This window comes from Rhincodon typus, chromosome 14, assembly GCF_021869965.1.
Source record: "Rhincodon typus isolate 14 chromosome 14, sRhiTyp1.1, whole genome shotgun sequence".
Taxonomy (NCBI): Eukaryota; Metazoa; Chordata; class Chondrichthyes; order Orectolobiformes; family Rhincodontidae; genus Rhincodon; species Rhincodon typus.
Genome location: NC_063345.1, coordinates 63,691,804 through 63,711,340, shown reverse-complemented (window position 1 = coordinate 63,711,340; position 19,537 = coordinate 63,691,804).

Below are 19,537 nucleotides of genomic sequence, written 5' to 3'. Positions count from 1 at the left end.
CAAAGTGCTACACAGCCAATTAAACACTGAGGGAGTGTGGGCATTTTTGTCATGTGAACAGACACTGTAGAGTCTCCATCTCCTTAAAATAGAGATAAAATGTTGGCATTAAGTAAAGATTGAATGTTTCAGGCTATACCTCAAGGAAAACTAAAGTTGATGGAAGTGCTGAAAACATTTAGAAGAACAGAATTTTCAGGTAATGCCCGGTTATCATCTGGTCTGATGGCAAGATTCCCTTATGGGTGCTATGGTTGATGACAATATAAGCCTGTTTTTTTATGAGATTGTTTATGTTGCCTTAAGAGCAGTGCAAGAGGAAAATTTTCTTCTTGAAGAAGTGATACTGGAAGGAGGAGGAGACATGACGGTACAATTACATATTGGGAGCTTTACTTAGACTTTAAATGATGATAGGTGCACGGTGTGATTGTGGATGATGTTTGATCACGACAAGGAAAAGGTTTGTTTTTACTTTCAAACAGTGTCCAGGAATAAGAAGTAAAACTAACTCGAGAACATTTTGTCATGTTGAAGTTGTGAGCTAAATAAGTCAAAATCTGGAACTGCCCACGGTGCCAGTGATTTCGCCAGTGAGAGGACACACCATTTCAACTACACATCAGTCTTCATTTGTAACATGGCATCCCTTCACTTTGCAATTGCGTTTCTGTGATACATCTAAAACTGAGTCACTCTTTCTTTTAGATTTCATAATTTAATCATACCATTTGTGCTATTCACCGACACAAACTTCCAGTCATTATTATAACACAAACTTGAAAACCTGAACAGGAAAATGCTTTTTTTTTTAACATGGCACATACAGGAATTTAAACTGTACATGGGAAGTATCTATCCCTTCATGCCATCAATAGTTCTGTAGGCACTATGATTTGCAAAGCCCACCATCTTTGCTCCTGACTGGAAGACTGAACTTTCTCCACCCCTGCTGCCCCAAAACCTGCTTACTCAGGCAGACAGGACAAAGTTGATTGAAGCTCAATGAAACAGAGAATAATGTTGTTTATATTACTGCCTTGTCACAAAGCGATCAGAAGGCTGTTGGAACTCGAAAAGTTGCCTTTGGTTTGGTTACAGAGCCCAAACTGATCCCATGTGACTCAAGTGCATATTCACTTTTGCCCTTTGTGCTCTATTTTTTTGGCAGAACTGAGCACAGATTGTAGAAATATTGCTTTGTAACAAATGAGAAATACCTCAACGTCGAGTTAGCTCTGTTAAATGAAAGTGAATTCAGACTAGCTTTATCCTTGCTCACCAGTGTCCATCTTCTTGTAATAATGATACTATTTCAATTCACTTCAATACGGCCCTTTGTGTCCTGACTGTGTGTTTAGTTGGTTTGTAGCTTTCAGCCACTAGAGGGGAGGATTATGCCAGCATAAAACACTAAAGAAATTGCATTGGCTGCATTTTTTTTGGATTCTTAATTGGACAGTTGCCACTCTCTATTATAATGCAAAGTATCATAGCCTAGCCATGTGTCACTGATAGCAAGCAACTGCACTTTAAAACCACTTGGAAAGAAATATAACGGTTGGTGTTGAACATTTGAGGCAAATTTGAGGTAGTCAACCGAACGGTCAAAGTGTAGCAATTTCTAGGTGGCAACTGGCACAGAGTGATGTCAAATGGTTTATGGTGTCAGTGCACCTCCTGTTTATCAGTTTATCTCTGACATGCTTATGCTCTAATTCAGTTATGCTTCATAACTGATTTCTCAACATTCAATTGTGAAATAATAGGCTGCTCTCCATATTCATTTTAACCTTCTTTACATGTTGTCTCTGCAAGGTTTATGCTCCATAGAATAATATGCAAACAGCATCTGCTCAAAGACGCACAAAGGAGACTATTAATTTCATAAATCTTTTTCATTTGCTGTGTACAAAAGTTGCCTTTTTATTGCATTTTAATTCCCAGCTTTAAATAGCTGCTCTGATTTCTGCTTGATAATTTGACTTTAGCTTAGCAAATTAAATCATTTAACCTTCTGAAGATTGACACATTAAATCACCATCCATTGCATACAAGCAGAAATTTGAAAGAATAGTTCAGATTTGTCCATTACCAGTGTGAAAACTGTATATTTCCAATGCCCTGATTCCAATTTTAACATTTATCAGTCTCAATATAACAGAATGAACTTATGCAGCTTGATATCTCTATTTTGAACAGTCAAACCTATATGCAATCCTCACACAGTTAATCACAATTGGATTTTTTTATTCACTCACGTGATGAGGGCATCACTAGCTGGGCCAGCATTTATTGCCCACCCCTAATTGCCCAGAGGACAGTTAAGCGTCAACTACATTGCTGTGGGTCTGGATTCAAACATAGGCCAGATCAGGTAACAATGGCAATTTCTTTCCCTAAAGACAGACGGGATGTTCCGACAATGGATTTATGGTCATCGTTAGACTCTTAATTTCAGAATTTTTTTAAAAATTGTATTCCAAGTTCCAGCATCTGCAATGAAGGGCTTCAAACCCAGGTCCCCAGACCATTACCTGGGTCTCTGGATTAACAGTCCAGTGATAACACCACTAGGCCATCACCTTCCCTTTTGAAGATTTTTAATTTTGATTTCTGATGTCCATTGGAAGCAAGTGATTTCAGTGTTGGGGAATAGAATATCTTCTCAGCAGCAATAACCATGCCTAATTCAAATTTCATCAAAGCAGAATAAAGCCTCTTCTCCTTCTTAATGCCCACCAACATACAACTACCTCAACCTCAGAACTGCATCTTCCAGCACCAGTGTGGGTTATCTTTTTTATCACTTGGCATGCTAACGGCTCAAAACGATATTGCTAATTAAGTACCAATTTGTGCCAAATTATTCTCAGTTTTTTTTTAACGTGAATGCATGCCCCTTCTGGGAAAACTGTGTTAAATATTTTCCAAGCTGATTTCATCTGGGACCCTTGTAGTTAACATAGAGTTGTCACTCATCCCATCAGGTTTGGCTGATTTTAATTCCAAGTCCAGCAAGTGAAAAGAAGGCAAATTCATGGCATCAGTCAGTTCCACCTCAGTTTGCTTTTTAATTGGTACATTTAGATGTTTGGTTGTACAAACTTGAGTATTACTGAATAGAAAAAAGATTCATCAAAGCTTTTAATCTTGCCCTGATCAGGACAATCCACAAGAAATACTAAAGAGCAGAGAAAACTACATATATGCTGCATGAGAGGAGCGTTCTCTCCATGATGGAAGCCAATTATCAACAGCAAGATCTAATTATAAGATCTACATGCCCTTCATTGCCACTGAAGTTCTATATGTGCCCATGCTTGCAAAATTTGGTAAGATGGTTGCTTCATTCAGTTCAATTTCAGAGTGCACCTTTTTTTTTGTGATGCATAGGAATTTTGCCATTGATAATCTCCACCAGCTCACAATGCATCTTTGCTTTGTTTTTAATTCTTTCATAGGATGTTGACATCACAGGTCAACATTTGTTTCCCATGTCTAATTGGCCTTGAGAAGATGATAGTGACTTGCCTTCTTGAACCACCTTTTGCTGTTTGAGAAGGAATTCCAGGATTTTTATTCAGTGGCAATGAAAGGCATGTAGATCTTATAATTAGATGCTTACTGACTGATCACATTAGAGTTGTTTATCTGTGTCAAGATTGACTGATCTAGGGCTGAATTAATCTCATTCCCAGCTGTATCTGTCACAGTTTCAAATTGTTTTGTATTTGTTTAATAACCATTTGGTCAATTGCCTTAGAGTTGCCCATCCTCAAGTGTATGCTTCAATTCCAATTAGTGCTTAGTGATATGGTGTAACCCCTGCCACTGTCCTGACAGTAGGGGCATAGCAACACAGTCCTTATGTATCCTCGCTTGGCTGAGTATCAATTATCATGGACCAGATGGAAAGGAAGCGTATTTTTCATGTGTGATAATGGTTAGAAGCCATCCTGCTAGATTTGTTTCAGCTCATAAAAAATCAGTTTTCTTGTACTCAGAAGTAGTAAAGAAGGAAAATCTATGCTTCAGACTTCATCCTTTTAACAAATTCATCATAAGTCAACAGAAGTGAAGATGAATAGACTCAGAAGTCTTTTTCTTAAGTTCCACATTTGCCTTAATGAAGCAATAAATGGGGGAAACTGACAAAATATAACTGTGTAATAAGGTCAAGAATGCTGTGCACTCATCAAAAGACAAATTAGAAACAAGTTCTATTAAATGTTGATTAACAGGAATAGTAAGCCTTTACACTTGAAGTAATGAAACCATTGGATAGGCTTTACAACTGTGCTTACTGGGATGGAAATTCCTTTCAGTTTTCTCCTTTGACTTTGCAACTTACGACTGGAACGATAATGAACACGGAACCCTGAACAAATGGATGTTGCTGACTGTCCCTTTACAGAAGTACATGCTGGTGGAATATGTGAAAGTATCTTGAGACCATCATGATCAGTAGACTAGATAATAAAACAGGAAAGCTGGTCAGTAACAACCATAAAGGCTTAACACAGAGTCTAACAATTTCAAGTTGTCAACTCTGTTCCCCCCATTTTGGCAGACCATTTACCGATCTGAATGTAAGGTAAATGCCAAAGTGTTCATAATGTTTGAAAAACTCTAGGAATGTCGTAGAAGAGATTCCTCCAAGCCATGCTGAAATCAAGTCCAAGCCAATGAGATGTATTTATCATAAACAGTTGGACCAGTGGCAGGGTTTAAGGTTTGCAATCTACATTGAGACGTCACTATAATAGTCTGAAGGGAGAATCAACCACAATGCAACAGTGCTCCTTTGCCAAGGAAACTTTTTGAAGAAAGTAGAATACTGTGTATGCTGAAAAATATGAAATAAAAGCAAAAAAAGTTGCAGGGTTAGGCAGCATCTGTGTGGAGAGAAACAGGGCTATCATTTCTGATATTTGGGAACTTTCATTAGAATTGAGAAATTTTAATAGTGCAGTAGGTTGTGAGCAAGGGGTGATGAAATAGAAAAAAGGAAAATCCATACAGTGGTGCAAGACAGGACAGCCTGAATGATAAAAAAAGTTAGTCCTCCAGGGGCTAATGGGAATGATGATGGACAGCAGAAGTGGCAAAATGTGCCTATATATAAGAATGATATAGCTGGCTGAATGCAACAGTAGGAAACAGAAACAGAACATGCAAAGAAAAGGAAACAAAATATGAGGAAAGTTCACTGTCTGAAATTGATGATTTCAATTTTGCGCCCAGAAGTGTTTCATTAAAGGTGAGTGGTATTCAAGAGGCTTACATTGAGGCCTACTGGAATAATGCATCAGCGCCCCTGATAGAGATCTCATCATGGCAGCAAGGCAGAAAACTAAAATGACAGGACAACTGGAGTTCATGCTCTCTGGTCGATAGATGGAAATGTTTCACAGGGTGGATATCTAAGCTGCACTTGGCCTCCCCTTTGTGGAAGAAATCACAACAAGAACCTCAAACAAGGCTGGTATAAAACAATGGGTAGGAAGTCTAATGCATCAAAGAATTTGGCATTGGCCAGGTTTTCCAGTGTACATTTTTCCAGGTATCTGTTGTACAAGTGGAGAGGAAACTCAGAGACCTGAAATGACAGCTGTTAGAGCACATGAGTGGGATGATTCTTGTGAGACCATGTGCCTGTATCTTCAGGAATTTACACATGTCATGATTCATTTATTGGAGTCAAGTATCTCCTACTGAAACATTTCGCCTTTATCTAATGAAGTCTTCTTTTTGATAGAGTGTGGTTTATCACCAGGCTGTGGTTAGGAGGGTTCCAGCAGTCGATTTGCACATTTTATGGTTAGCCCTGCTATTCACCAGGCCACATGTGAAAACGTCCGGGTACTTGATGTCCACTAAGGAGGGTTCAAATCCATTATTGTCAGCTAAGTAATGACCAGTCTGGGAGATAAATTTTTCCACTGCACTCAGTAAAGTTGTGCAGGATGTAGAACACAACTTGGAGAGAATCAAAATCGCAAACCAGGGATCAAAGGTCCTCACACTACTTCAAAATCCTGTGGGAAGGAATTATTTTTGCCATTGGAGTGGTGGTGATAAATGTAGTTTCCCCTCTTCAAAAAGCAAGCAGAGTAAGGTGGTAAATTATAGGCCGGTTATTCGCATTTCAATTGTTAATGAACATGAAAATCCACAATGTGAGACAAAATTACGAAGCAGTTCGAGCTAATCCAGACCAATTAGTAGCGATGTCTAAAGGATAGGTCATGCTTGACTAATTTGATAGAGTTATTTGAAGAAAGGCAGATAAAGGAACTGCAGTCGCTCTGCTTTGTAGGAGTTTAAAAAAAGAATGGTTGATAAGCTACCGCTTTTGAGGCAAGAAGGTGGAATTTACTGTGGGGGTGGGGGTCAAGAGAAGGAATTACATGCCCTTCCAAACCCTTTCCTTCATCCTTACCCCTCACTACTACGACAGACAGTCCCCAGAGAAAACTTGGAGATGGAGGCTGGGATATCACCTTACTGGGGATGGGTGGTGCTCCTGTTAGGCACAGGGTTCACCAAGAGAGATACCGCTCCCCAATTTAACACTTACAGTGAAAACTGTCAGTTTGCTTACCTTCCTTTCGCTTTCCCTTACAGGTTGAAAAATTGCAACAGAGATGGAATAAAACCCTTAAGTATCCACTAATTGTCCACCTGAAGTTCTCAAAAGGCATAAGGCCTAAGTGCTGAGGGCTACTTCCCATAATTGGGTGATAGGGTGAGGATGAAGAGTTGGTGATCTGGTCGTTTCATATGCCACCCACCTTCAAATAATGCAGTGATCCCTTGGTGAAATTGATGGCACTTGGAATTAAGGGGAATGTATCCACAGCAGGAGAGAGATGGATAGAGGACAAAGAGTAAGTGTTAAACTAACTTCTTGAAAGAATAATGCTTGTTTAAAAGTGTTTCACAGGGGCTTCCCAAGAGCATTTCTCCAATGAAGAGCCCCAAATAAAACATTTGCTGATGAAACAAAAAGAAGAAGCCAGGCAAATTATGGCAAAGGGTGTAAAATAAACCAAAGACGAACTTAAACCTAGCTGGCTTGACCACAAACTGAGAAATTGGTTCAAAGTAGAAAGATGTGAAGTAATATGTTCTGGAAGTGTTAGAAAATGCATCTTAAGAGAAAGCACTCACAAATTCTTTAACACAGAAATTACACAGTTGTTTGTAAGCAAGAAAAGTTAAAGGTGAAAGTGAGCAGGAGAGTGCAAGTGGGCTAGTGGGACATTGAGAGATGTTGGGAAGGAGAAGGAGTTTGGAATTAGACAAGGTAATTTACATGATGACTAACCCGAATGCAGACTCTGTTTCTACATTGTGACATTTTGTTTCTACAAACTTTGGGGTGTTTCAATTACAAATAAACAAAGTAATAGTGAGTGAGTACTTCAATGTCTACACCAGCTCCATGGCTGAAACTTTTGTTGGAGACATGCCCATTTTAGAAGCAGAGAATATGTGCTCATTCTGCACTGTAAGTACACAGACCATCATTTTGGATCAGTCTTCAGCCAATGCACAGCAGAAATACCAGATGTTTAAATGAAAACCATTGTTTACTGTAGGATGTTTGTGAAACTGGTCTTTTCCACTGCCTAACCGGTCATCTAAGACATTTTCTCAGTAAATCATGTTACCAACAGTTAGCAGAGTCCCTGGAGCAGTACTATTTAACCAGCACATCCACTCCACACAAGCATTTACTTCATTGTCTTTTAGACTGCCGGCTCACATCTGGATGTTTCTGGCAACTTAGTTTGTTAGTTTCACAACTTATTTCTGATTTGTGCTTCTTGGGAATCGTCTTTTTCAACATGGTGATGCCATGAATCAGTGTTCACTTTCATATCTTACTCATCCTACAAAAGATGTTGGGAATGAGCAAGAGAGTAGGATTAGACAGCTTGATTTAAATGCAGAATAACACCAGTACGGATTTGATGGACTGAATAGCTTGTTTTGATATTGTAACATTCTGCTCTGACAAACTTTGATGGATTTCGGTACCAAAAATTAAAATGGACAGAAATGATGAGTGAGATCTTCGGGCTCAAAGGTCATCCCAAAGGTCAGAGCTTGGCTGGAGAAAGTTTACTGAGGTTTTATTCCAATAAAGGGCAACCCTGAGAGGCTTGAGGTGGTTAGAAGCTGTCTGTTGGCTGCAGTTTAGTCCAGCTTGCTGGCTAGCATGGGCACTGCAAGATTGTTGATGGAGGACCAGCCACACTGCCTTCCTAAGAGATGGGACAACGGGTATCTCTCAGATGGAGCTAAGTTACATCCCTTTGCTGGATCTGCACTTTTGCACTCTTAAAGCTGATTGTGAGAATAATGTCAAGGAACTATGTGACTCTCTGAAGTGAGAATACACTCTCTCCTTCAATAAGCACTAGTTGCTTTTAAGTGGCACTCATCAAGCCCAATTTCCCATTGCCTGTTCCCCAAGTAGACACACAGCTGATGAAGAGCACAGGTAGCACTAGGTGCATACATGGGTGAGGATAATGATCCTGTAGCACCATTCCCTGTGACTATATGGATAGGTCTCTGGTGCTTTGTGATGTACGTACTCTACATTCAAGTCAAATTGAACCTCTAGCCTATAATGGCTGAGCCCCTTGAACATTGATCATGGGAGAAGCAATGTAAAATGAACAAAGAACTCCTGAACGTTTTTTTTTCTAAAAAACAATTAAGAGAATCTAATTAAGGAAGAATGTGTGGCTGGTGTTGAATGGAACTGCTTTAAATGGAAGCCATGTGCTTCTACTGTAAATAAAGACTGTGCTTCAAAACATTCAACTCTAATTGCCTTTTAAATGTTTATAGAAATAACGTTTTTAATTTTATACTGCAGAAATGCAAAATAAATTCAGCACTTATCCAGCAAACTAATGTGTCTGAAATAATTTCCCTTTGGAATATATAGGCTTGATTGTATGTAGATCAGCTCAGTACTGTGCACTCAGAAATAATAAATAAATCATTTTAACATACAGCAGATATGGAAAGAGAGCAAATAGAGCTGCATTCATCGTGGCCACGTACATTTTATGGCTGGGCTAAGGTCCTTTGTGTTTTATTAATAGATTCTTATCATAAGAACTTTGAGAGAAAAATGTAGGAATTGCCTCTGGCAGTTTGCACTCTTTTGATTCCAGGACCTGCAAAATGTTTGCTTGACATTCGTACATCATCTTGTGTATATAGGTCCAGATCAGTGAAACTGGAAAATAAAGCCCGGAGTGTTGAAAGTTGAAAGTAAAGTAAGGGACCTTACTTTACATTGGAAAAGCTTTTGATATGTTTTATCAGTGGAAGGATTGGATGATGAGTTACTGAGGTACAGCATTGCAAGTCTGTAAGTATGTACTGCAAGATAATTAATACATAGTCATTCAGCATAAAATCACACATCACTTCCACTGTTAAATAAATCCATTCAGTATCCTTTCCTTGATATGATTTTGTCTATTGTTAACTAAGTAAACTAATATACTGTTTTTCCATGTGGTGTAGGTTTCATTATTTTCAAAATTATGTTTTTTTCCAAGTGATGTATTACATCCATGTTTTTGTTACCACTAAATTGAGTTCTTTTGACCAGCATCCCCTCTTCCACCCTCTATAGCTGGATTCATCCAACACTCTACTGCTCGTATCTGAAGTCGCACCATGTTCACCTCACCCAGCATCCATGTGTTTGCTGGTCCATATTGTTTCACAGTCCACAACCGCATCACTTTTAAATATTGTTGTCCTTATTTTCAAATCCTCCGTGACATTGCTCTTCCCTATCTTGTATTCTGTTTTTGCCTCAAATCTATCCAAAGACCCTGCGTTACTCTAAACCAGGCCTCTTGTTTATATTGCACTCTATTTAATCCACTACTAGCATCAATGTCTTTAGCCATCTAGATTTCAAGTCTTAGAAACTTTTCCCCAAACCTCTCCACCTCTCTTTCTTTGACTTTATATAAATCTAAGACCAACAGTTTAGTTAGAAGCCACACACACCAGGTGATAGTCCTACAGGTTTATTTGAAATTACAAACTTTCAGAGCACTGCTCCTTTGTCAGGTGAAGTCAGACTTCGCCTGACAAAGCAGCAGCGCTTTGAAAGCTTGTGATTTCAAATAAACCTGTTGGACTATCACCTGGTGTGTGTGACTTCTGATGTTGACCACCCCAGTGCACCTCCAGAACATTTTAGTTACCCATCCTATCATCTCTGTCTTTGACTCTGTGTCAACTTTTGTCTGATGGCTTTTGTAAAAACACTTTGGGATATTTTATGATAACAAAGAAGTTATAAAGACATAGGTTACTCTTAACTAAAGGATAACTATCTCTCTACACTGCAAGGCTCAAGTTGCTATGTTTGCAAACTGCTAATCTTGACAGCGATCGGTGCCAGTCCATCGATAGCTGTTGTTGAGGAATTTCATTTTGACTGACTGCTAGAAGGAGAGTAATATTTAAGTGCCCAGTGATGTCTCTAGACAGTGCAGCAGAAATTCGTCAGTGGTCCCATTGGGAATGCAATGAACACTGGTACCATTAGTACAAGGAGTTCTATTTGACTGGATACATCTTGATTATCATCTCTGGCTGGGGCCAGCACTCAAGGATAAAAGCATCATGGCCTTATAAACCTACAAAGTGGCAATTTTCTACATAATCTTGCATTTATTGCCTATTGCAGGCTGACAGCACTGTCAGTTCACTCTTACCTTGAGCCTGAAGGTCATTCTGCAAAACAGGCATCCGAGGATAGGACATGATTGGCATTTATTTTAGTGTGCATTAATTGTACACACAGATTAATTCGCTCTGAGGGAAGATTCCTCCCTCATCACTGTCTTAAATATATGGCTCCTTATTCTAAGACTATGCTCTCTGGCCCAAATCTCTCCCATGAGGGGAAACAAATTTTTCACATCTACCTTGTCAAGCCTCCCCAAGAATCTTTACAATTCGATCAAGTCTCTTCTCATTTTTCTTAAACTGTAATGAGTATAAGCCTGACGTATTCAAAATTCCTTTACCACAGAGGGCATTGAGGCTAGTTTGTTCAATATTTGAGGTTTAGATAGACAGATTTTTAACTAGTAAGGGGATCAAGGATTATGGGGATAAGACAGGAAAGTGGAGTTGAAGATTATCAGATCAACCACGATCACAGTGTATTATGGAGCAGACTTGAAGGGCTGAATGGCCTACTTCAGCTCTTTCAGATTATGAACTATTTGGACACTCTTGCAAATGGAGTGAGAAGGATATAGCTCCAAGTCCTGCTCCAGGACCTGGGTACAAAAATCAAGGCTGACATTCTAGTGCAGTACTGAGGGAGTGCTACACTTCTGGAGGTGCCCTTTTCCAGATGAAACATTAAAATATTGCTGTTTCAAAGAAGAAGGAAGCCATATCATTGCCTGAATGTGGGAGTTTACTGTGAGCAAATTAGTTGTATTTTCTCAATCACAACAGTGACCACATTCACAATCTGGTTCATTGGTTTTAAAGCATTTGTGATATCCAATGGTTTTGAAAGGTGCAATATAAATGCAAACCTTCCTTTCTACTTATCTCCAGGCACAGAGTACCGGGAGTTCCTAATAGCAGCAGCATTCTCAGTAGTGGGGTTGTCAGGTGGGGGAAGGGTGTTTTGAGATGGTGGGGTGGAATTAGTTCATGACTCTCTCCCAAGCATTTCAAGGTCAACCAGATCATCTTTGGATGGGAGCTACCAAATCTTTCACCCCCCAGGGAGCACTATTATCCATCTTTGTTTTTGGTCTGTAACTCTGGACGATCCTTAGCTCAGCTTGGAGTCTGGGTAAGTCAGCTTTGCCCATCTTGGTGTTCCAACCCCCTCCTGCAACATTGCAAAGTTGACTCCCAGATCTGGCCAAAATGACCTCTGCGTCTGGCACTAACCACTGCTCAGAAAATTCCATTGGACTTCATCGAGGTCTGCTAAGCCTCGCCGATACTGTCCTGGCCCGTTTATTCACTTGGGGAAAAGCTGCTTCCTTCCAATCACCACAGATGGAGAAGTGAGATCCAAAGATTATATTGTTACTCAATACTTAATACCTGATTTGATTTGATTGGATACTTGATTTGATTTAATGTAGTCACACGTACCTAAGTACAGTTAAAAGCTTTCATTCGCTGGTATTACAGGCAGATCACAGCAAACAAGGATGTAGAGATCATAGGCTGCTCAGATAGAGCGAGACATACAAGGTTACGGAAGCACAGGAGGTGCACAAAGCAAGATCAACATTATATGAAGTCAGAGAAGCCCATTCAGCAGCCTAATAAAAGCAGGGAAGAAGCTGTTCTTGAACCTTTTGTTACGTGTGTTCAAGCTTCTGTATCTTCTGTCTGATGGAAGAGGTTGGAAAAGAACCTTACTGGGTGGGAGAGGTCTTTGATAATGTTGGCAGCCTTTCCACAACAACAAGAAGTGTAAATGGGGTCCATGGCTGGGAGCTTGGCTTCCGCGATAGTCTGGGCTGTGCACACAACCTTCTGTAGTTTCTTATGGCAGTGGGCAGAGCAGTTGTCTTACCAGGATGCTATGCACCTAGATAATACACTTTCCATGGTGCATCTGTAAATGTTGGTAAAGGCCCTTATGGAAATTTCTTAAGCTCTGTTGATGTAGATAGGGTCATGTCTTCCTCTTTTCTTCCCAAAGTCAATGATTAGTCAAGAAATTGGGAAGGTAGTAGAATAAAAATGAATAAAAAGATATGATGTTATGAAAGAAGAGAAATCTGTATTTATATCGTGTCCTAGCACGTTGCTCAAAACCATCCCAAAATATTGCACTGGATGAAGTTCAATGACTGTCATTATGTATGTAACAGATGGAAGACACAATGAAATGTATTGGTGGTCTTGTGACCAGGAGAGTCCCAACTCTGATTTGAAATAAGATCCTCAGAATCTTTGAACAGGCAGTTAGCGCTCCTGTATGCCATCTGATCAGAAGAACAGGCCAGCCTCTCCATACTCCACTGAATGTGCTGGCTGCAATTCATGTGTGTAATATTTAGAATGGGGTATGAATACAGAATCTTCTGATTCCATCACGAGAATGCAACCAAGGACAGTTTGGGGTATGGCAGTGTAAATGTTCCTAATGTAAATTTAGACAATGGTAAATAATTTAATCAAGCTTCTTTTTCAATCAATTTACTTTATAAGTATAATGAATGAACCCACACATCTCTGTGGCTCAGCTATCTTAACCAGTTGCTCCTGAATTGTTGAAATTGCAGTTAATGAAATTGACTCCACAATTAGTGTGAAAGAGTTCCAATGCATTCACTCTGTCTTTATAGATATTGATAAACTGCCCCATGATTAATTTGTCTTTTTAGTAGGTTATGTCAGGGAGTGAGGCTGTCCCTGTAATTCATGTCAGACTATTACCCCATACCAATGACTGAACCACAAGCTGGCATCAAATTCTCCCCATAGCTAATGTCAAATTGTCTTCCTAAATCATGGAAAATTGACCTTCTGAAGTTTTATTTTGAATCCTGAAAATGGACATTAACAGGTATATTTCACATAATCTATTCATGGGGCAATCAATATTTCTAGATCACCTTGACATAAATTACCTGAACCCTTGTTCAATACAAAATTGTATTTTTCTCACAATTATCCCATTAATTCAACACTTAAAAAGCAAACATTACATGCAAGTAATGGATAGTCTGTCTCACCATAATAATATTTAATCCATAGCAATCTCATCCTGTAACTAAATGAGGTGACAATTGCTTAATTTTGGTTGAAGAATTTAGCTTATTTTAAAGTATGACATTCCTACAAATAAACCTAGCTTGTATGTTTATGCTGCTCAAGTGTCAGCCATGGCTCAGGGGTAGCGCTATCACCTTACAGTCAAAAGGTTCTGAGTTCATACAGCAATCCAGGCACTTGAGTACATAATCCAGCCAAGCTAAAAGATCCCTAACACACGTTTCAAAAAGAAGAAGACAGTCTTGAGGTCTACTGGTCAACATTAATCTGTTATGCATTGCCATTGAAAATTGATCATTTAGTTCACAGCGCTCACTGTGCACAAATTGAGTGACATGCTTCAGTGGCCTCACTTCAAAAGCAGTTAATTGATTGTAAAATGTTTCGAGGCTCACTGAGGTCCTGGACAATGTGATTAAAAAATACAAGGAAGTGCTTTCTTTGTGACAAGGGTCATTCTGGCCAATCAAAAATGTTCACATTTAACCTTTATATAACATTCATTTCATCATCATTGATCTTAATGTCGCCTTTTGTTTGTCCATTTTGTTCAAAATAACTATATTTAAGTTTATCTGTAGTCGACAAAATCTGAAAACAGATTTATTGAGCTCAGTACAATAAATTACATGAAACAGATTTAACCCATAGGGATCAATGGTCTCATTATGGATAGCATCAATGTATCACCTTTGGCAAACAGCATTGCTTCATGCCAAATATTGCTTATAAATGTTTAAAGACTGGTCAAATCTAAACATAACTCAAAATCTAAAGCACATGTAATTATTTTATAGTTCCAGCTTTCCCTGTTAAGATAATTGAAATAAAAGCACTTGCATACAAATATGTGCAAAATTGTCAATTGATGTGGAGTTTATAGACATCCTGATCCAAAGATACATGTTATTTTTGACAAAGTCAGAATTCAGCTACAACACTGAATGGGTTAAATGCTATCTGGAATGCTTAGCATGAAACTCCTGACATCTATTCAAAGACACATAAACCAACCTCAGAGCATGTAATGTTGACGACATCTATCCATTTACCCAAATAAACACCAATCACCTAAAATACTCAGCCCAAACATGGTTTCATCAAACCCCAATTATGCAAAATCTGTGTACTTTATGAGTTGGACATTTGCTGTCTGTATAATATCATACATGACTGAGGAAAAATCACTTCAGTTTTGTGATTTATGTTTTTGTCTGTTTTTGAAATTTTAATCTTTATAAGTCCTTGACACAACGCAAGACAACTTTCCTGATCTCTAAATAAATGATTTCACCGTTTTCCTGTTCTTTTTGGCCTTTTCAAGGAAATTTTAGCCATTTCTCCTCTGGATATTATTTAAGTAACCATTTCTACTTATGATGCAATTACTGCAAAGTATGATACTACTCAGTGCTGTATTATAGTCCGCAAACAATCTGACAATCAGCAACTGCATTTTCCAGTTTACACCTTTTTGCACTTTATATTGTGTGATTTGGAAAGCACATCTAAAAATAAACTGTACGACTTAAACATACAGAGCATCTTTATGTTGGAATAAAGCAGAAGCTACACAGTTAAATAGTTAGTTGGAAACACATATTTGCAGACTCGCATCAGTCAAAGCAGCTTCACATAGTTACTTTTCAGTAAATCCTTGTAATGTTGCCAAACAAAAGGTATTTCATGATGCATCAGCCCCTATTCCAATGTCAGTGATCACACCAAAAATACCATTTACTAAAAAGCTCCGAATGTGACAAGTGGTTGAATGGCACACTGTGAATTTATTGAACAGACAATTAAAACTGATTGCACAGTATTGCTGCTGTCACTTTCCACATGATGGTATGTGATACAATGGTTTAAAAATAACCAGAATGTTTGAAATTAACACATTTTTATTGCATTTTAATACTTCTGTTTTTCTTTTGTTTTGAGTTTTGTCTAAAATGGAAGAGAATGGGTGAGCCCATTGGATGAATACATGGACAGCTTAGCATAATAGCAAGGCAAGGAAAAGAGGCTGGTCTTGATGCCTGATTTGTGCTGAGTTCCCTAACACAGTCAGGATGACAGATTGAGTTACCAGCCAATTGGCCTTGGTGAGAGGGTGAAAAGGGCAGAGTGAAAAAGCAGATAAGCCAAGGATATCACTCCTGGCACTGTTCATTCTGATGGCAGAAACCACCAATACGTGGGTGTGAGCTGAGGATAGAAATACCCTTGTATGACCCTCAGGCTCAAATATCTGACTGTACAGATACTACCTGTACTTACCTCTAAAACTGTTACTGTAAGTTCTGCAACCTATAAAATCACATCAGCAAATTACTAATGAAATTTTAGAGTAACCTGTCATGCTTGCTAAATAACTCTGGGTGCCGGCAAAATGTAAATCCAGATCATACATGCCTACCAGACCAACTAAACACTCTTTGGGTAACAGTGCCTCTATCTCATATCCATTCAGTTTCAGTAATGATGAGGCTCTTGTGGTGCAGTGGAAGTGAATCTATCTCTGTGTTCAAGTCTCATCTGATCCAAAGGTATGTCATAACAAGTCTGAACAGGTTGGTTAAAACTAACCGCAAAATGTCCACACTAATATTCTAATATTTGCTAATGCGATCAATGATTTTGGGTGCTTGTCATGTGCTGGAACACTTTTTCTTTAATGCCTTGTAGTTCATTTGAAGGTGAAGAAAGGTGGCAATTGTATGTAAGACCAGACTGTTTTAGTTAATGGAGAGTACTTTCTCAATTAATTAACGGTAAATGCAATTTTTGTTAGTGAGTATGTGTGCATCATTCTTCCCACCTGAATCCAGGGAGAATGGGTTGGCTTGTAGAAAAGTGCAGGAGGAAGGACAATTTTGAGACATTCACAATTTGGTGGCCCTAGCAACTTCTCTGTTCATGTATGTTCTTGATGTTAGTGACATCACCTTCTGTGAGGCCTCTCATGGATGAAGAGTCTGATGCAAGATTGAAATTGACATCCACAGAACTGACATTTCATATTATCATTAGTGCTTGGAAGGAGCTTCTAAAGTTGTATCGTCACTGGTCTTAATCTATGCACTTCAGAAGTTGCAAATCTAATGTATATGCCCAAGAATCATGTTAAACCAGATTTCAGTGCTTGCTTCTAGAGGAGCCAGTTAGATGCAGTGCTTTCCGAAGATAGATAGTCTGCAGTGTCAATGCTTATAACGCACTTTCTAGGGTGTTCTCGTGTCATTTGTACTAACTGTGTTGATGTTGTTTGTCCTGTCACAGTTCGGTGTAGAAGATTTGCTTGGGAATTTGATAGTCATCATTCAGGAGATGTGACCTGCCCATCTAAGTTGAATTTTCTCAGGGTGGTCTCCATGCTGTTGAACTCAGCACAATAAGGGCCACATTTTCTGTGATTTTGCCCTGCTGTCAAATTCGCATGATGAACGTCCTGTTAGATGCTGATGTGAATTTCCTCAATTTAAGGACTTTCAAAATCGAATCAAAGTCTGAAATCTCAATGAACTTAAATTTTAACTGCTCCAGAACCACCAGTGTGTTCATAAAGGGGCAGAAAATGCAGGTGTTGTCTGGGCATAAGACCGAACATGGCAATCTGTTTTCACTATAGAAACAGTCCAATGGAAATAAATACACACGACGAGTGTGAGATATGGGATAATAGTGCACAAGCAGTTTGCCTGAAATTCCTATCTCTGCTGAATGGGTCAATGCTTCCACAAAGATAGCGACACAGGAAATTTAGAAAACCCCAATAAGTGTAAGTGACGCATTGTGAAATTTCTGAACATTAGTGTTCTTCACACTAGGCAGGAGTCACTGATTTAAAATAACTGGTGAAATAGTCAGGAAATGGAAAGGAAAAGGAGGAGAACTTATATATATGGCAAGTTGTTATGAACTGGAACAGTCACCCTGAAAAAGTGTTGCAAGCAAACTCATGGCAATGTTTAAAAGAGAATTAGTTATATTCTTGAAAAGGGAATATCTGCAGGATATGGAGAATTGTGCATGACAGCAAATCTAATTGGATTGCTCTGTCACCTTTGGATTGCACTCGCACAATGGGCTGAATGGCTACCTTACATTCTTAGTTGAATGAGATAAACAAGACACTTTGCTTCTGCAAAAAAAAATAGAAAAGGCTGAAAACATTCTGTCGGCTTTTGTTGAGAGAGAAACAGTGTCGATACTTCAGGTCTCAGAAACACAAAATTGCCACAGCGCAAAAGGAGTCCAACACATCAGGACCGGCTCTCCGAGCATTTTGTCTTCATGCCACCCCCCTGCCAATTTCTCAATCTTTCATCAGGGTTCTGAAGTGTTGGCCAGATATCAAGCTAACCATAGGTGTAGAACAGGTGGGAGGCCTGCCTTACTGCTGTGGGAGTGGTATGATGCAATTTAAGTGCCACCAGGTAGTGGCCAGAATTGGTCATCCCATGTAACCAAGCCCCCAGTAAGGAAGAAATTCCACCAATCAGAAACAGCTCTTCATTGCCTAGAGCGCCACCAGGAATGGTGGCTGTAGCTGGTAATACTCATAGACACATCCAAAGGATCGCCACAGGGTCCCTGGGAGACAAATGAATGGGATGGGATAGGATGAGAGTCAAAGGAAAAGGTGTAGCCTTCCATTGAAGGCATTTGGATATATGGGCAAGAAGGCTGTTTTCAGAGTACCAACGCATCCTTCTTCAATTGGGGCACTCAGGCCCCACAAGGGCAGCAACGTTAGCTCAGTGGTTAGCATTGCTACCTCACAGCACCAGGGACAAGGGTTCGATTCCAGCTCCGGGTGACTGTCTGTGTGGAGTCTGCATGTTCTCCCAATATCTGCGTGGGTTTCTTCTGGGTGCACTAGTTTCCTCCCACAGTCCAAAACTGTGTCGGCTGAGTAGATTCACCATGGTTAATGTGGGTCACAGGGATAGGGTGGTGAGCTGAGTCTGGCTAGGATGTTCTTCAGAAGGTAAGTGCAGATTCATTGTGCCAAAATTGCATCTTCTACAGTGTAAGGATTCTAGGAAATATAGATGTTCCCTATGCCCCTCCTTCTCCCCCACATTAAGGTGGCTGCAACCATGATGAATAAAGTTAAATAGAAGCAAAAGGAGGAAAAGTATAGGAACAAACCAGAGAACAGAATGAAAGAAAGGAACAAAGAAAATCTGCACTCTACTTTGAGCAAATTTCCACTCGAATTGGAAGGCAAAATCTGATTATGGATTGGGTGGCAAGTGACATCTTTATTGAATTACAGCTATTTAAAGAAAATATGTTGCTTTTATCAAAGATTAGAGTGTAAGTGATCTTAAGAGGAGATCGCTGAAACTCATACTTGCAATTGGCAAGTAGGGGTTTCACAGAATAAATATATCCATCTTTTTGGACAAAAAAAGATTCAGAGAAGATTTGGAGAGTGTTTGAACACCAGCTCAACTTCTGGATTAATAGACTCCAACTCATATTGTGCAGACATGTAGCCCAGGAATCTATTGACGATTTTGAAAATTGTGCGTGACAAACAGGTATTGATATACATATAAAAACCAAAAGAACTGCAGATGCTGTAAATCAAGAACAAAAACAAAGTTGCTGGAAAAGCTGAGCAGGTCTGGCAGCATCTGTGAAGGAGAAAACAGAGTTAACTTTTCGGGTCCAGTGACCCTTCCTCAGAACTGAT